The 15,840-nt window shown below is 50.3% G+C and overlaps 1 protein-coding gene across 7 annotated transcripts in view; it reads right to left on the bottom strand.

Moving 5' to 3' along the window:
- The window catches only part of MGAT3 (beta-1,4-mannosyl-glycoprotein 4-beta-N-acetylglucosaminyltransferase), a 34,792-nt gene that overhangs the window by 4,387 nt on the left and 14,565 nt on the right, over window positions 1–15,840 (bottom strand). For 2 of the 7 annotated variants that reach the window (XM_061557300.1, XM_061557309.1), the window contains one exon: window positions 9,213–9,382. The exons of 1 other annotated variant lie outside the window; for it this stretch is intronic. The gene's annotated coding sequence lies outside the window, so the exon portion shown is untranslated. Of the gene's footprint in view, window positions 1–3,282; window positions 3,428–3,897; window positions 3,994–4,841; window positions 4,984–9,212; window positions 9,383–15,840 lie in introns of those variants that run through there. 4 more of the 7 variants (XM_061557348.1, XM_061557329.1, XM_061557355.1 and 1 more) reach the window with 4 other exon arrangements.

The following is a 15,840-nucleotide window of genomic DNA, read 5'->3' as shown; positions in this document are numbered from 1 at the left end:
TAGACTCACAGAGTGGCCCACAGACTCGCACTGAGATCTATAGACTCACACAGTGGCCCACAGACTCACACAGAGATCCATAGACTCACACAGGGACCCACAGACTCACACTGAGATCCATAGACTCACACAGTGGCCCACAGACTCACACAGAGATCCATAGACTCACACAGGGACCCACATTCACACACTGAAATCCATAGACTCACACAGAGACCCATAGACTCACATAGAGACCCATAGACTCACACTGAGATCCATAGACTCACACAGAGACCCACAGACTCACACTGAGATCCTTCGACTCACACAGAGACCCACAGACTCACACAGAGACCCGCAGACTCACACTGAGATCCATAGACTCACACAGTGGCCCACAGACTCAAACTGAGATCCACAGACTCACACAGAGACCCACAGACTCACACTGAGATCCATAGACTCGCACAGTGGCCCACAGACTCACACAGGGACCCATAGACTCACACAGTGACCCACAGACACACACTGAGATCCATAGACTCACACAGAGACCCATAGACTCACACAGGGACCCACATTCACACACTGAGATCCATAGACTCACACAGAGACCCACAGACACACACTGAGATCCATAGACTCACACAGAGACCCATAGACTCACACAGGGACCCACATTCACACACTGAGATCCATAGACTCACACAGAGACCCATAGACTCGCACAGAGACCCATAGACTTACATAGAGACCCATAGACTCACACTGAGATCCATAGACTCACACAGAGACCCACAGACTCACACTAGGATCCATAGACTCACACAGGGACCCACAGACTCACACTGAGATCCATACACTCACACAGAGACCCACAGACTCACACTGAGATCATTCGACTCACACAGAGACCCACAGACTCACACAGAGACCCGCAGGCTCACACTGAGATCCATAGACTCACACAGTGGCCCACAGACTCACACTGAGATCCATAGACTCACACAGGGACCCACAGACTCGCACTGAGATCCATAGACTCGCACAGTGGCCCACAGACTCACACAGGGACCCATAGACTCACACAGTGACCCACAGACACACACTGAGATCCATAGACTCACACAGAGACCCATAGACTCGCATAGAGACCCATAGACTCACACAGGGACCCACATTCACACACTGAGATCCATAGACTCACACAGAGACCCATAGACTCGCACAGAGACCCATAGACTTACACAGAGACCCATAGACTCACACTGAGATCCATAGACTCACACAGAGACCCACAGACTCACACTAATATCCATAGACTCACACAGGGACCCACAGACTCACACTGAGATCCATAGACTCGCACAGTGGCCCACAGACTCACACAGGGACCCATAGACTCACACAGTGACCCACAGACACACACTGAGATCCATATACTCACAGAGACACATAGACTCACACTGAGATCCATAGACTCACACTGAGACCCACAGACTCACACAGAGACCCACAGACTCACACAGAGACCCATAGACTCACACAGAGACCCACATCCTCACACTGAGATCCATAGACTCACACAGTGACCCACAGACTCACACAGAGACCCATAGACTCACACAGACTCACACAGAGACCCATAGACTCACACAGGGACCCACAGATACACACTGAGACCCATAGACTCACACAGAGACCCACAGACTCACACAGAGACCCACAGACTCACACAGGGACCCACAGACTCACACTGAGATCCATAGACTCACACAGGGGCCCACAGACTCACACTGAGATCCATAGACTCACACAGGGGCCCACATACTCACACTGAGATCCAGAGACTCACACAGGGGCCCACAGACTCACACAGAGACCCATAGACTCACACAGAGACCCACAGACTCACACAGAGACCCACATCCTCACACTAAGATCCATAGACTCACACAGTGACCCACAGACACACACTGAGACCCATAGATTCACAGAGACACATAGACTCACACTGAGATCCATAGACTTACACTGAGACCCACAGACTCACGCTGAGACCCACAGACTCACACAGAGACCCACAGACTCACACAGAGACCCATAGACTCACACAGAGACCCACATCCTCACACTGAGATCCATAGACTCACACAGTGACCCACAGACTCACACAGAGACCCATAGACTCACACAGAGACCCACATCCTCACACTGAGATCCATAGACTCACACAGTGACCCACAGACTCACACAGAGACCCATAGACTCACACAGAGACCCACAGACTCACACAGAGACCCATAGACTCACACAGAGACCCACAGACTCACACAGAGACCCACAGACTCACACAGGGACCCATAGACTCACACAGAGACCCACATCCTCACACTGAGATCCATAGACTCACACAGTGACCCACAGACACACACTGAGACCCATAGACTCACAGAGACACATAAACTCACACAGAGACCCACATCCTCACACTGAGACCCATAGACTCACACAGTGACCCACAGACACACACTGAGACCCATAGACTCACAGAGACACATAGACTCACACAGAGACCCACATCCTCACACTGAGATCCATAGACTCACACAGTGACCCACAGACACACACTGAGACCCATAGACTCACAGAGACACATAGACTCACACAGAGACCCACATTCACACACTGAGATCCATAGACTCACACAGGGACCCACAGACACACACCAAGATCCACAGCCTCACACAGGGACCCACAGACTCACACAGAGACCCATAGACTCACACAGTGACCCACAGACTCACAAAGAGACTCACAGACTCACACAGAGATCCATAGACTCACACAGTGACCCACAGACTCACACTGAGATCCATTGACTCACACAGGGGCCCACAGACTCACACTGAGATCCATAGACTCACACAGGGGGCCACAGACTCACTGAGATCCATAGACTCACACAGGGGCCCACAGACTCACACAGAGATCCATAGACTCACACAGGGACCCACAGACTCACACTGAGTCCAATAGACTCACACAGTGACCCACAGACTCACACAGAGACCCATAGACTCACACAGAGACCCACAGATTCACACAGAGACCCATAGACTCACACAGAGACCCACATCCTCACACTAAGATCCATAGACTCACACAGTGACCCACAGACTCACACTGAGACCCATAGACTCACACAGAGACCCACAGACTCACACAGGGACCCACAGACACACACTGAGGAATGGAGGAATTGAGAAGGGGAGGGGGGGGGGGGAGACCTGTGCTCACCAGTAGGAAGGTAACGAGGATGACCCAAATAAACAAATGGCTGTGGAGGAGCAGATCGAGGGTGGAGGGACGAGGAAGGAGGCCGTTGTGCTCGGGGTGGCCAAGGAGGAAAAAGCGCCGGCGTCGTGCAAAGTGTCGCCACAGCCCCCCCCCCCCCGCCCCCCCCCCCCCCCCCCCCCCCGCTGTGGCCGTGTCCCCTCGCAAGTTTCCGTTTCACGCCAATACCACACCACAGGATTCGTCACGAGGGCTGACCCGGTGGTGGCGCGCGCGTTCGCCGCCGCCGCCACTTCTCGTTGTCGCTGTTGCTGCTGCTGCTGTTGTTGCAAGAAGGTTCACGGTTCGGGTCTGGCGGTCGCCCCGGTCAATGCTGCGGGGTCTGCAGTAACGGCGCCGTCCGGCGTTTTGTTTGCAGTTGCGGACGTTAAAGATCCACTGGCGTCGCGCGCGAGAGCCGGAGGGCGGGGGGGGTCCACCGTGTGCCGCCGGCGTCGCGGGCCAAAATTTGACAAAATTCGAAAATGAGGCCGCACATTCACTCAATTGGGGAATCTCCACACCGACAGCAGCAGCAGCAGCAGCGTCAGTCGTCACGACCACTCCTGGCAGACTCACGGGCCAGGCCACTCTTGCGAATGCCCTGGTTCGTGCCTCGGATCGTCTCAATCCATGTTCTTGTTCTTCTGAGCCATTTGGTTGAAATTCCACATCCTTGTGACGGAGGAGAGGGGGGGGGGGTGCGAGTGTCCATAGAACGACCACCGTTGGCTTCCCCACACAAAGTGGCACTCGCTTTATCGACCCTGGAGGGAGGGATGATGATGGGCTGAGTCAACTCCCAACCAGGATTTAAACTCGCTCGCGTTACCGCTGAGTAGCCATTTGGCCTGTGTGTGCTCAGCTCTACCCGTGGTGAAAGATGGACACCTCTCTCTCAACGCCGTGTCGGTCAGGAGTAGTGGGGAGGGGGGGGGGAGCGTCGTTTTTACCATACTTCATCACTAATGACCATACGCCAGGTAAAATAATACACGCAGACATGTGCAATATTAAAGTCTTAAAACTAATTAGAGAAATGAAAATAAGCAACGATGTTTTGCGGAACGGACACGCATATCTCACGTATACACACACAAGTATAAAACGTATACACACACGTCCACACGTAAGATATGCAACTGTAACGCATGCACGCACATTGTATCTTGCGATGCTGCTGCTAATGCCTTTAACAGTGGTGAACACGCGCACATAAAAAAAATCAACATATTCGTCAATGTGTGCAGTCTTATAAGGAAGAATGATAGTCGACGTTTCAGGTAATGACCCTTCTTCGGGCAGTGTGCACCTCTTCGTAGTGTTTATGTGCTATGAAGTAGGTCTTTTACCAGAAACGTCGCCTGTTATAATATCAATTTCTTTGTAAGACCACACACGCGCGCGCGCACACTGTTGTCTCTGTGGCTGTGTGTGTGTGTAATTGTTTCTGTGGCTGTGTGTGTGTGCAATGATCTCTGTGGCTGTGTGAGTGTGTAATCATCTCTGTGGCAAGTAATTACCTCTGTGAGTGCGCTTGTATGGACGCGTAACTCACCGCACGTACACGGCCTCCTGCCCCAGCAGCTGACAGCGCAGACTGTGGCTACCTAGGCGATGCGAGTTTGCTTTGTATCCTCGGGCAAGTACAGGTAAATCTACAGGTAACGGGGGGGGGGTGGGACGAGGGGAAGGGGAAGGGTGTGTTCAGATCACACACCCTCCCAGCCCCTGCGCCTTCTACCTCCCTCCCTCAATTGCCGCAACTGACATTTCTCAGTCTGTAGGTTACCTGTCACGAAATGTGGCAATTGCCTTAGATTGGCCTTCTCCTTACTGGTTACAACTTTCGATTTAAAGCTTGCGTGACTGCAGAGATTCATATTCTTGGCTCTTTCGGTAAAGATACATTTCTTGCTGTGGTATTCACACCTGATGATGATGATTGCTTGTGTTGCAATCGAAACGTCGTGAGAATTTTATTGTTTTATTTTTATTATTTTATTGTTTTATCCCTTCTACGAACGAACCAGGAATATGGTTACAACTTTGTTTTTGTTTGAATGAGCCGTTTGTGTGCAGACCGCTGGGCGTTTTTCGGGTCTGTGCTCGAGCAACGGCGATACCAACTCAAACAATTGTCGGATTGGTGTTGATGTCGAGATCGGCGGCTGGAATTCGAGGGTGGTTGGTGAGCCAGGATGAGTAGCGGAGTGGGTATTTTTGTTGTTGTCGATTTTACTATTTACTTTAAATGTACCAGGTCAGGCCCGCTGAAACGACCTGGCCACAAAAACGCTTGCCCAACGAGGAACATTCAAGCAGCCCAATCATCAATTCGCATGTTGATTATAAACGGGGAGGGAAAAACACCGCAGGAACCCAGAGAAAGCCCACACGGCCACCACGGGGTTGGGGTGGTGGTGTGGGGGGGGGGAGAGACACACACACGCAAACTCCAAATGTACGGCGAGCGTCATCAGGGTTCGTGATCGATAACAACTCGCTACTCAGCGGCCCTCTGTCGATGATGCCGCACCTCCGATTAGCACGGTGCAAAAGAAGTTCAACATACATACTTCCAAACAAACATGCGTGCATGCCTCCTCCTTTGCACTTGTGAATCGGCCTTTGATTCTAGATTTGAAGCTTTCGTGACTGCAAGGATTCATATTCTTAGGTTTTTTCGGTAAAGTCACGCGATACCAACTCAAACAGCGATTTAAGCCGCACCACCTCTACAAAATAATAGGCTCAGTCAACCATTCTACACAACAAAGACTCATTTCCTGGCAGCGATTTCAGCCGCATCATCTCTACATAACAAAAAGGCTCAGTCCCTTTTACACGCACCTTTACATCATCCGCACCTAGTTTACACAACAAAGGCTCATTCCTAACAGCGTGCTTCAGCCGCACCGAACCTCACAAAAATAATATTCAGGGCCTACCTTGGCTCCTCCCACCCTCAACCAGTATATATGCAAATACTGTTTTCTTGGAATTTCTCTCAAGATACAGCTATCGTGCTGTGACGGTTCCACCTGAAGACGGAAGCTTGTATTGCCTCCGAAACGTCGTGATTTAAATTTCATTTTTATTTTACTTTTATTAATTTTAATTTTTTACCTACGTGACTTTACCGAAAAAAACTAAGAATATGAATCGGCCTTTGAGTCTAAGTTAATAAACCCCGTGGTTATGTTCTGGGTGGTGACGACGGACTGCCGTAGAGGCTGTAATTTCTTGACTTACATAGGTTGTCATTTAACAAGCCCTCGCGTCTGCTGCTGTTGCTACTGCCACAGCGGATGTGGTTTAGGCTTTGTGGTCGATCGAAGCAAGAGTTTAAGTTACAGTTGTAAGTGAATAGCTCTGTTACCCGTCCATTAAACTTGCTTGTGTGTGTTGTTTTCAATTCTCGAGCACCGTAATGTAACGACGCCACTGTCGAGTAGAAGACAATTTAATTGTGCAGCTTCTGTTGCTGCTTAGCAGCTGCCAGCAGTCGCGTTGAAGTGCCGTGCAGGCTGTCAAGTTGAAGTGGTCACGAGACTCACGGCAAATTCGTTACACTAGTCAACCAAAATTTTTTTTTTTCTGGCCTGGACTTTTGCAGCTGTTCTAGACTAATTTCAGGGTGCTGATTCCAAATCTGATCTCAGATTTGCTCTATCACATCTCATTTTTATGCTATCGGCATACCCCATTTTCATTGATTTTACCCGAAATTATCTCTGTCACTTATGATTGCAAGTTGTTGCGAGTCAGTGACTGATTTAGTGTTAAAATATGGTGCTGTATTTTAGGATAGTGTGTTTATAATATCATTTTATGTAGATATCCACATTTATTTAATATTTTTCTTCTGCAGTTTTTATTGAAAATGCAATATTTGATATCTCAAAAACTGATGCCAGATTTGGAATCAGCACCCCAAAATTACCTTAAAACCGTTGGAAAACCTTATGCCAGAAAAAGTGTGTTGACCAGTGTTATTGGTAAAACTGCAGTTCAAGAAGCTGCTCGGTCATCGATTTGTCCCCAGCAGTATGTATATACAATACTTGATTTGAAGCTTTCGTGACTGCAGCAATCCATATACTCTTTGGTTCTTTCGGTAAAGTCACGTAGGTAGAAAATAAAATAAATCACATACCTACGTTACTTTACCGAAAGAACCAAAGAGTATATACAATACCCTATACAGATAGGCACAAACACAAAAGACAAAGATCCCCCGTATAGCCTTGACAGACTGTTGGGGCAAGTGCTGTTGGCGAGCAGCACCTATGAACGTCGGCACGGCACACGAGGGGGTGGGTGGCCAGCACCACGCCCGGCCGCATCGGGTGTTCATTTTGAGGCTGGACAGTCCGCGCCCGCCTCGGGCTGTCATCGTCGCCTGTTCCTGCTGCTCACGACGGCCCGGGCCGGTCCTGGAACGTGGTTATCGCTGGTCGAGGTTTCGTCACGCTTTTTGGAAAACTTATAACTGAGATTTTTGTTGTTGATTGCAGCGATACATAACCGGGTTTTATTTAAAGGTGACCCTGTTTGCCCCGTAATTTTTTTAGGGTTATGTATACAAATATATGTATGTATTAATATTATTAATTTTCGATTTAAAGCTTTCGTGACTGCAGGGATTCATCTTCTTGGTTCTTTCGGTAAAGTCACGTAGAAGGGAAGTAATAAAATAATAAAAATAAAACATAATAAAATAATTCTCACGACGTTTCGGCCACAACGCAAGCAGCCGTCCTCAGGTGAAAACCAGGTCGCCTCGACAGACCAGGTCGCCTCGACAGACCTGGTTTTCACCTGAGGACGGCTGCTTGCGTTGTGGCCGAAACGTCGTGAGAATTATTTTATTATGTTTTATTTTTATTATTTTATTACTTCCCTTCTACGTGACTTTACCGAAAGAACCAAGAAGATTAATATTATTACTATATATAATTATCGTACTCAGATTGTAAATATTGTGGCTTGGCGCTCCAACACACCGGTGTGCTGTACTAGTAACGAATTTGTATTTTCTGTTTACGTGACAAACCTTACTAGTTGGCTTTGTCGGTTGGTGGTGGGTTTAACTACACATTTATATACTTACGTGATCTAACCCAAAAAAAAGTGTATTATGGATATTCATATTATATATTGTGTGTTTTTATATATTGATATATGTGTTAGTAACTTTTCATTTGTAATTATTTTGGAAAGTGCGCAAAGAAGCGTGGCAGGTCTCGTGTAGGGTGCAATGCGTGAATTTGAATGACGCTGAGAGATAGAACGAGAGGCGCGTGGATCAGAGACAGAATGTGTGACTCCAATCGACGTCCGGGCGACATCATTATTGGGGTGAAAAGTTAAACTTGTTTTGCCTTTTGGATAGATGTTTTTATTTTTGAATCGGTGTTTGTGTGCGTTTCTGTTTGTTTAATCTCGAGCCCTTGTAGAACATTACTAAAGAATTCACGTCAATCACTCCGAAAGCATCCTTTGTGTAAGGAAGACAACGTGAATGTGCATCGCGAGGTGTCGGCGATGCGTGAGAACCACGACTTTGTATAAAACCCGTCGGGCTTGTCGCACAAGCTCTCTTATTTAAAAAAAAAAACGTATTTTCCTTTACATATTTCCTTTCGGTCACAGTGACACATCTCGATGTAAATTTTGCATTTCATTGTACACTGGCACCAGAGCTTATTTTTCATCCGGGACTGAGCTCCGGAAAATATGCTTTGTGAACTTGGAGAGCGTGCCACTAAGACATCTTACCATCAGCCGGACCAAAACCTGCCCTGGGTAGTTTATGATATAAAACATCCGCCCTCCCTTCATTCAACTCTTTATGAGCAATTGTCAAGAGGGCGGTTAACTTTCTATACCTGGTCAGTGTGCACATGGCCACCTCCGGTTTGGCAGTGGAGGTCTCGTTCCGAGTCAATCGAGCGCCATTAACTTTTCGTCGGTCGCGAAACACTGCCTGGCACTGTCGTTCCAACACGGAGCTCCCCGGCTCTTCTCCGCCACAGTTATGTCCCCTCCTCTCTCCTCTCTATGCCGGGCGACACGTGGAAGCACAACATAAGAACACTTACGCCGGCCGTGAAACATTCGACCCACGATACGTCCTGGATTCAACCGAATTCCCGCAACAATCACACTTGCGCGTGCCGTGGCTTTCTGATCCGTGAACTCCGCACAATTGCTGCTGCTGCTGCTCCAACTTATCAAGATTGGCTCCGTACGGCGCGAAATACGATCAACATACGGACACGCAGAGCACGAACTCTGCCCACGCGAGAATTCTGCTGCTCGTCATTTATTGGGCGAAGCACCCAGTGCCGCCCTCACTGATGCAATCGGACAGAGTGAACTCAATGATCCACTCGCTCGCCGCTGGTCAGTCACCTACTTATCACTCGTCTATCGCTACTACTACTAATACCACCATGGCAGAGGTCGCAAACGGGTTTTGATTCCTTACCCGTACCCGTACCCGGCCGTACCAGGGTCGCAAACGGGTACCCGTACCCGTACCCGTACCCAGCCGGGTACGGGTATCGGGTACCTGATTGCGACCTCTGGGATGAAGCCATGTTGCAGGCGCGGGTGGGTTGATTCTAGGAACTTGAATTGTGAGAAGAGACAAGACGTTGGGAAATGAGTGACAAACAGTTACTCACCAGTGACTCAAGGCCTACCCGTACCCGGCCGCACCAGGGTCGCATACGGGTACCCGTATCCGGCTGGGTACGGGTAGCCGGGTATCGGGTAGGGTACGGGTATCGGGTAACCCGGTTGCGACCTCTGCACCATGGTTGCTGTTCCTGGGAACTTCACTCGTTGATTCCTCCTCCACCTATGTTGAGGACTCTGCCTAACCCAGACACTGACTGTTTCGTCTCGTCATCCACCACTTTGTGTTCAACCACCCCGCTGAAAGTCGCAACAGGAAATTCATTCGCTCACACACCGACTCATCCACCACTCTGGGTTCAACCACCCCGCTGCAAGTCGCAACAGCACACTCAGTCACTCACACACCGACTCATCCACCACTCTGGGTTCAACCACCCCGCTGCAAGTCGCAACAGCACACTCAGTCACTCACACACCGACTCACCCATCACTCTGGGTTCAACCACCCCGCTGCAGGTGGCAACAGCACACTCAGTCACTCACACACCGACTCATCCACCACTCTGGGTTCAACCACTCCGCTGAAAGTCGCAACAGGACAATCAGTCACTCACACACCGACTCATCCACCACTCTGGGTTCAACCACCCCGCTGCATGTCGCAACAGCACACTCTTTCACTCACACACCGACTCATCCACCACTCTGGGTTCAACCACCCCGCTGCAAGTCGCAACAGCACACTCAGTCACTCACACACCGACTCATCCACCACTCTGGGTTCAACCACCCCGCTGCAAGTCGCAACAGCACACTCAGTCACTCACACACCGACTCACCCATCACTCTGGGTTCAACCACCCCGCTGCAGGTGGCAACAGCACACTCAGTCACTCACACACCGACTCATCCACCACTCTGGGTTCAACCACTCCGCTGAAAGTCGCAACAGGACAATCAGTCACTCACACACCGACTCATCCACCACTCTGGGTTCAACCACCCCGCTGCATGTCGCAACAGCACACTCTTTCACTCACACACCGACTCATCCACCACTCTGGGTTCAACCACCCCGCTGCAGGTGGCAACAGCACACTCAGTCACTCACACACCGACTCATCCACCACTCTGGGTTCAACCACCCCGCTGCAAATCGCAACAGCACATTCAGTCACTCACACACCGACTCATCCACCACTCTGGGTTCAACCACCCCGCTGCAAGTCGCAACAGCACACTCAGTCACTCACACACCGACTCACCCATCACTCTGGGTTCAACCACCCCGCTGCAGGTGGCAACAGCACACTCAGTCACTCACACACCGACTCATCCACCACTCTGGGTTCAACCACTCCGCTGAAAGTCGCAACAGGACAATCAGTCACTCACACACCGACTCATCCACCACTCTGGGTTCAACCACCCCGCTGCATGTCGCAACAGCACACTCTTTCACTCACACACCGACTCATCCACCACTCTGGGTTCAACCACCCCGCTGCAGGTGGCAACAGCACACTCAGTCACTCACACACCGACTCATCCACCACTCTGGGTTCAACCACCCCGCTGCAAATCGCAACAGCACATTCAGTCACTCACACACCGACTCATCCACCACTCTGGGTTCAACCACCCCGCTGCAAGTCGCAACAGCACACTCAGTCACTCACACACCGACTCACCCATCACTCTGGGTTCAACCACCCCGCTGCAGGTGGCAACAGCACACTCAGTCACTCACACACCGACTCATCCACCACTCTGGGTTCAACCACTCCGCTGAAAGTCGCAACAGGACAATCAGTCACTCACACACCGACTCATCCACCACTCTGGGTTCAACCACCCCGCTGCATGTCGCAACAGCACACTCTTTCACTCACACACCGACTCATCCACCACTCTGGGTTCAACCACCCCGCTGCAGGTGGCAACAGCACACTCAGTCACTCACACACCGACTCATCCACCACTCTGGGTTCAACCACCCCGCTGCAAATCGCAACAGCACATTCAGTCACTCACACACCGACTCATCCACCACTCTGGGTTCAACCACCCCGCTGCAAGTCGCAACAGCACACTCAGTCACTCACACACCGACTCATCCACCACTCTGGGTTCAACCACCCCGCTGCAAGTCGCAACAGCACACTCAGTCACTCACACACCGACTCATCCACCACTCTGGGTTCAACCACCCCGCTGCAAATCGCAACAGCACACTCAGTCACTCACACACCGACTCATCCACCACTCTGGGTTCAACCACCCCGCTGCAGGTGGCAACAGGACACTCAGTCACTCACACACCGACTCATCCATCACTCTGGGTTCAACCACCACGCTACAAGTCACAGAAACGCCCACCCGCTCGCCGCACTGCAGCTCGCACAACACCTCCATTCTGGGATTCCCTCCCATCGTCTCTTTTCCCAAGTTCTTAGATCATCGGTCGGGAACCTATGGCTCTTCCGGTGACGGCATATGGCTCCCAGACAATTTTGAGTTGGAAAACAAAAATAAAAAAAATAAAAAAATCAGTTTGGAACTGATTTTAAAATACTTGTGATATTGCTTAATAATACTGTGTTAATTTAAAGTAAACAGAAATTAGTTTTGAAGATAAAATTTCTCGGGTCACGGGTCCCGTGACCAGAAGTCGCATTAAAAGTAAGACATTTAATTTATTATACGTTAAAAATACTATATGGCTCTCAATGAAATATATTTAGAAATATTTGGCTTTTATGGCTCTCCCAGTCAAAAAGGTTCCCGACCCCTGTCCTAGATCATCGCTCATTCAAGAAACGCGTGACCTGTTACAGCGTTTGAAGTGCTGTTTGTTGCTGGATGCTTGGCGTTTTGGACCTGTGAGCTTGTGCTCAGTGACAGTGATAAATGTATATCAGAATCAGAATGTTTATTTATACTGGAGGAATCCAATGAGCTATCTCGCTCTTTCTCAGAGACGTTCAGCAGTAGATTGTGTGTGGGGGGGGGGGCTCACAGATCTGGACACAGTCCCCAATCATTCGTGAGTTCCTCTGGCGGGCGAGGCTGCGTTGGCTGGGGCATGTTGCCCGCATGCCCAGCCGCTGCATGTTCAAGCAGCTTCTGTTGGGGCGGATTTCGAGGGGGCTAAACGGGTGCGGCCCGTGCTGGAGATGAGATGGAATTATGTGGTGACGAAAGGATGTGGAAATCAGTGGACTTAGCATCCTGTGATTTTGGCGATGCAACCCGCGCTGTGGACTGTACTGTATCGTTATTAACCCAAACAGACCAATAGAGATACATGGACACATCGAGACTGATATAGGCACTGCACATAGACTCATAGTTACATTGTAGCCATGAAATACAAACTATAGACCTGCGGTCTGCGCTCCTTCTACGGATTAGAAACAGCAACGCGACACGAACTCTCTATCTCGAAGCCATATCGTCGTGGCCAGCAAATCTCGACACTGGCATTAAAACCCTCAACATAATTGCTGCCATACGCAATTTAGTGCGGCGCCACGGTGGCTAGGAGATGTTAACTACCTCGCCTGGTGTGCAGGAGGTCGTGGGTTCGAAACCGACCCTGACGCCTGCTGCTGTATATTTGGAGTTGGCGTCTCTCTAATCATCATCACGGTGGCTAGGAGATGTTAACTGCCTCGCCTGGTGTGCAGGAGGTCGTGGGTTCGAAACCGACCCTGACGCCTGCTGTATATTTGGAGTTTGCGTCTCCCTAATCATGATCACGGTGGCTAGGAGATGTTAACTACCTCGCCTGGTGTGCAGGAGGTCGTGGGTTCGAAACCGACCCTGACGCCTGCTGCTGTATATTTGGAGTTTGCGTCTCTCTAATCATCGTCACGGTGGCTAGGAGATGTTAACTACCTCGCCTGGTATGCAGGAGGTCGTGGGTTCAAAACCGACCCTGACGCCTAATGTATATTTGGAGTTTGCGTCTCTCTAATCATCATCACGGTGGCTAAGAGATGTTAACTACCTCGCCTGGTGTGCAGGAGGTCGTGGGTTCGAAACCGACCCTGACGCCTGCTGCTGTATATTTGGAGTTGGCGTCTCTCTAATCATCATCACGGTGGCTAGGAGATGTTAACTACCTCGCCTGATGTGCAGGAGGTCGTGGGTTCGAAACCGACCCTGACGCCTGCTGCTGTATATTTGGAGTTTGCGTCTCTCTAATCATCACGGTGGCTAAGAGATGTTAACTACCTCGCCTGGTGTGCAGGAGGTCGTGGATTCGAAACCGACCCTGACGCCTGCTGCTGTATATTTGGAGTTTGCGTCTCTCTAATCATGATCACGGTGGCTAGGAGATGTTAACTACCTCGCCTGGTGTGCAGGAGGTCGTGGGTTCGAAACCGACCCTGACGCCTGCTGCTGTATATTTTGAGTTTGCGTCTCTCTCATCATCATCACGGTGGCTAGGAGATGTTAACTGCCTCGCCTGGTGTGCAGGAGGTCGTGGGTTCGAAACCGACCCTGACGCCTGCTGTATATTTGGAGTTTGCGTCTCCCTAATCATGATCACGGTGGCTAGGAGATGTTAACTACCTCGCCTGGTGTGCAGGAGGTCGTGGGTTCGAAACCAACCCTGACGCCTGCTGCTGTATATTTGGAGTTGGCGTCTCTCTAATCATCATCACGGTGGCTAGGAGATGTTAACTGCCTCGCCTGGTGTGCAGGAGGTCGTGGGTTCGAAACCGACCCTGACGCCTAATGTATATTTGGAGTTTGCGTCTCCCTAATCATGATCACGGTGGCTAGGAGATGTTAACTACCTCGCCTGGTGTGCAGGAGGTCGTGGGTTCGAAACCGACCCTGACGCCTGCTGCTGTATATTTGGAGTTTGCGTCTCTCTAATCATCATCACGGTGGCTAGGAGATGTTAACTACCTCGCCTGGTATGCAGGAGGTCGTGGGTTCAAAACCGACCCTGACGCCTAATGTATATTTGGAGTTTGCGTCTCTCTAATCATCATCACGGTGGCTAGGAGATGTTAACTACCTCGCCTGGTGTGCAGGAGGTCGTGGGTTCGAAACCGACCCTGACGCCTGCTGCTGTATATTTGGAGTTTGCGTCTCTCTAATCATGATCACGGTGGCTAGGAGATGTTAACTACCTCGCCTGGTGTGCAGGAGGTCGTGGGTTCGAAACCGACCTTGACGCCTGCTGTTGTATATTTGGAGTTTGCGTCTCTCTAATCATGATCACGGTGGCTAGGAGATGTTAACTACCTCGCCTGGTGTGCAGGAGGTCGTGGGTTCGAAACCGACCCTGACGCCTGCTGTATATTTGGAGTTTGCGTCTCTCTAATCATCATCACGGTGGCTAGGAGATGTTAACTACCTCGCCTGGTGTGCAGGAGATCGTGGGTTCGATCCCGACCCTGACGCCTGATGTATATTTGGAGTTTGCGTCTCTCTAATCATCATCACGGTGGCTAAGAGATGTTAACTACCTCGCCTGGTGTGCAGGAGGTCGTGGGTTCGAAAGCGACCCTGACGCCTGCTGCTGTATATTTGGAGTTTGCGTCTCTCTAATCATGATCACGGTGGCTAGGAGATGTTAACTACCTCGCCTGGTGTGCAGGAGGTCGTGGGTTCGAAACCGACCCTGACGCCTGCTGCTGTATATTTGGAGTTTGCGTCTCTCTAATCATCATCACGGTGGCTAGGAGATGTTAACTACCTCGCCTGGTGTGCAGGAGGTCGTGGGTTCGAAACCGACCCTGACGCCTGCTGCTGTATATTTGGAGTTTGTGTCTCTCTAATCATCATCACGGTGGCTAGGAGATGTTAACTGCCTCGCCAGGTGTGCAGGATGTCGTGGGTTCGAAACCG

This window comes from Lethenteron reissneri, chromosome 3 (assembly GCF_015708825.2).
Source record: "Lethenteron reissneri isolate LAM-NWPU_2019-01 chromosome 3, ASM1570882v1, whole genome shotgun sequence".
Taxonomy (NCBI): domain Eukaryota; kingdom Metazoa; phylum Chordata; class Hyperoartia; order Petromyzontiformes; family Petromyzontidae; genus Lethenteron; species Lethenteron reissneri.
Note: the sequence above shows the minus strand (reverse complement) of the source record. Positions and strands in the feature narration are given on the sequence as shown.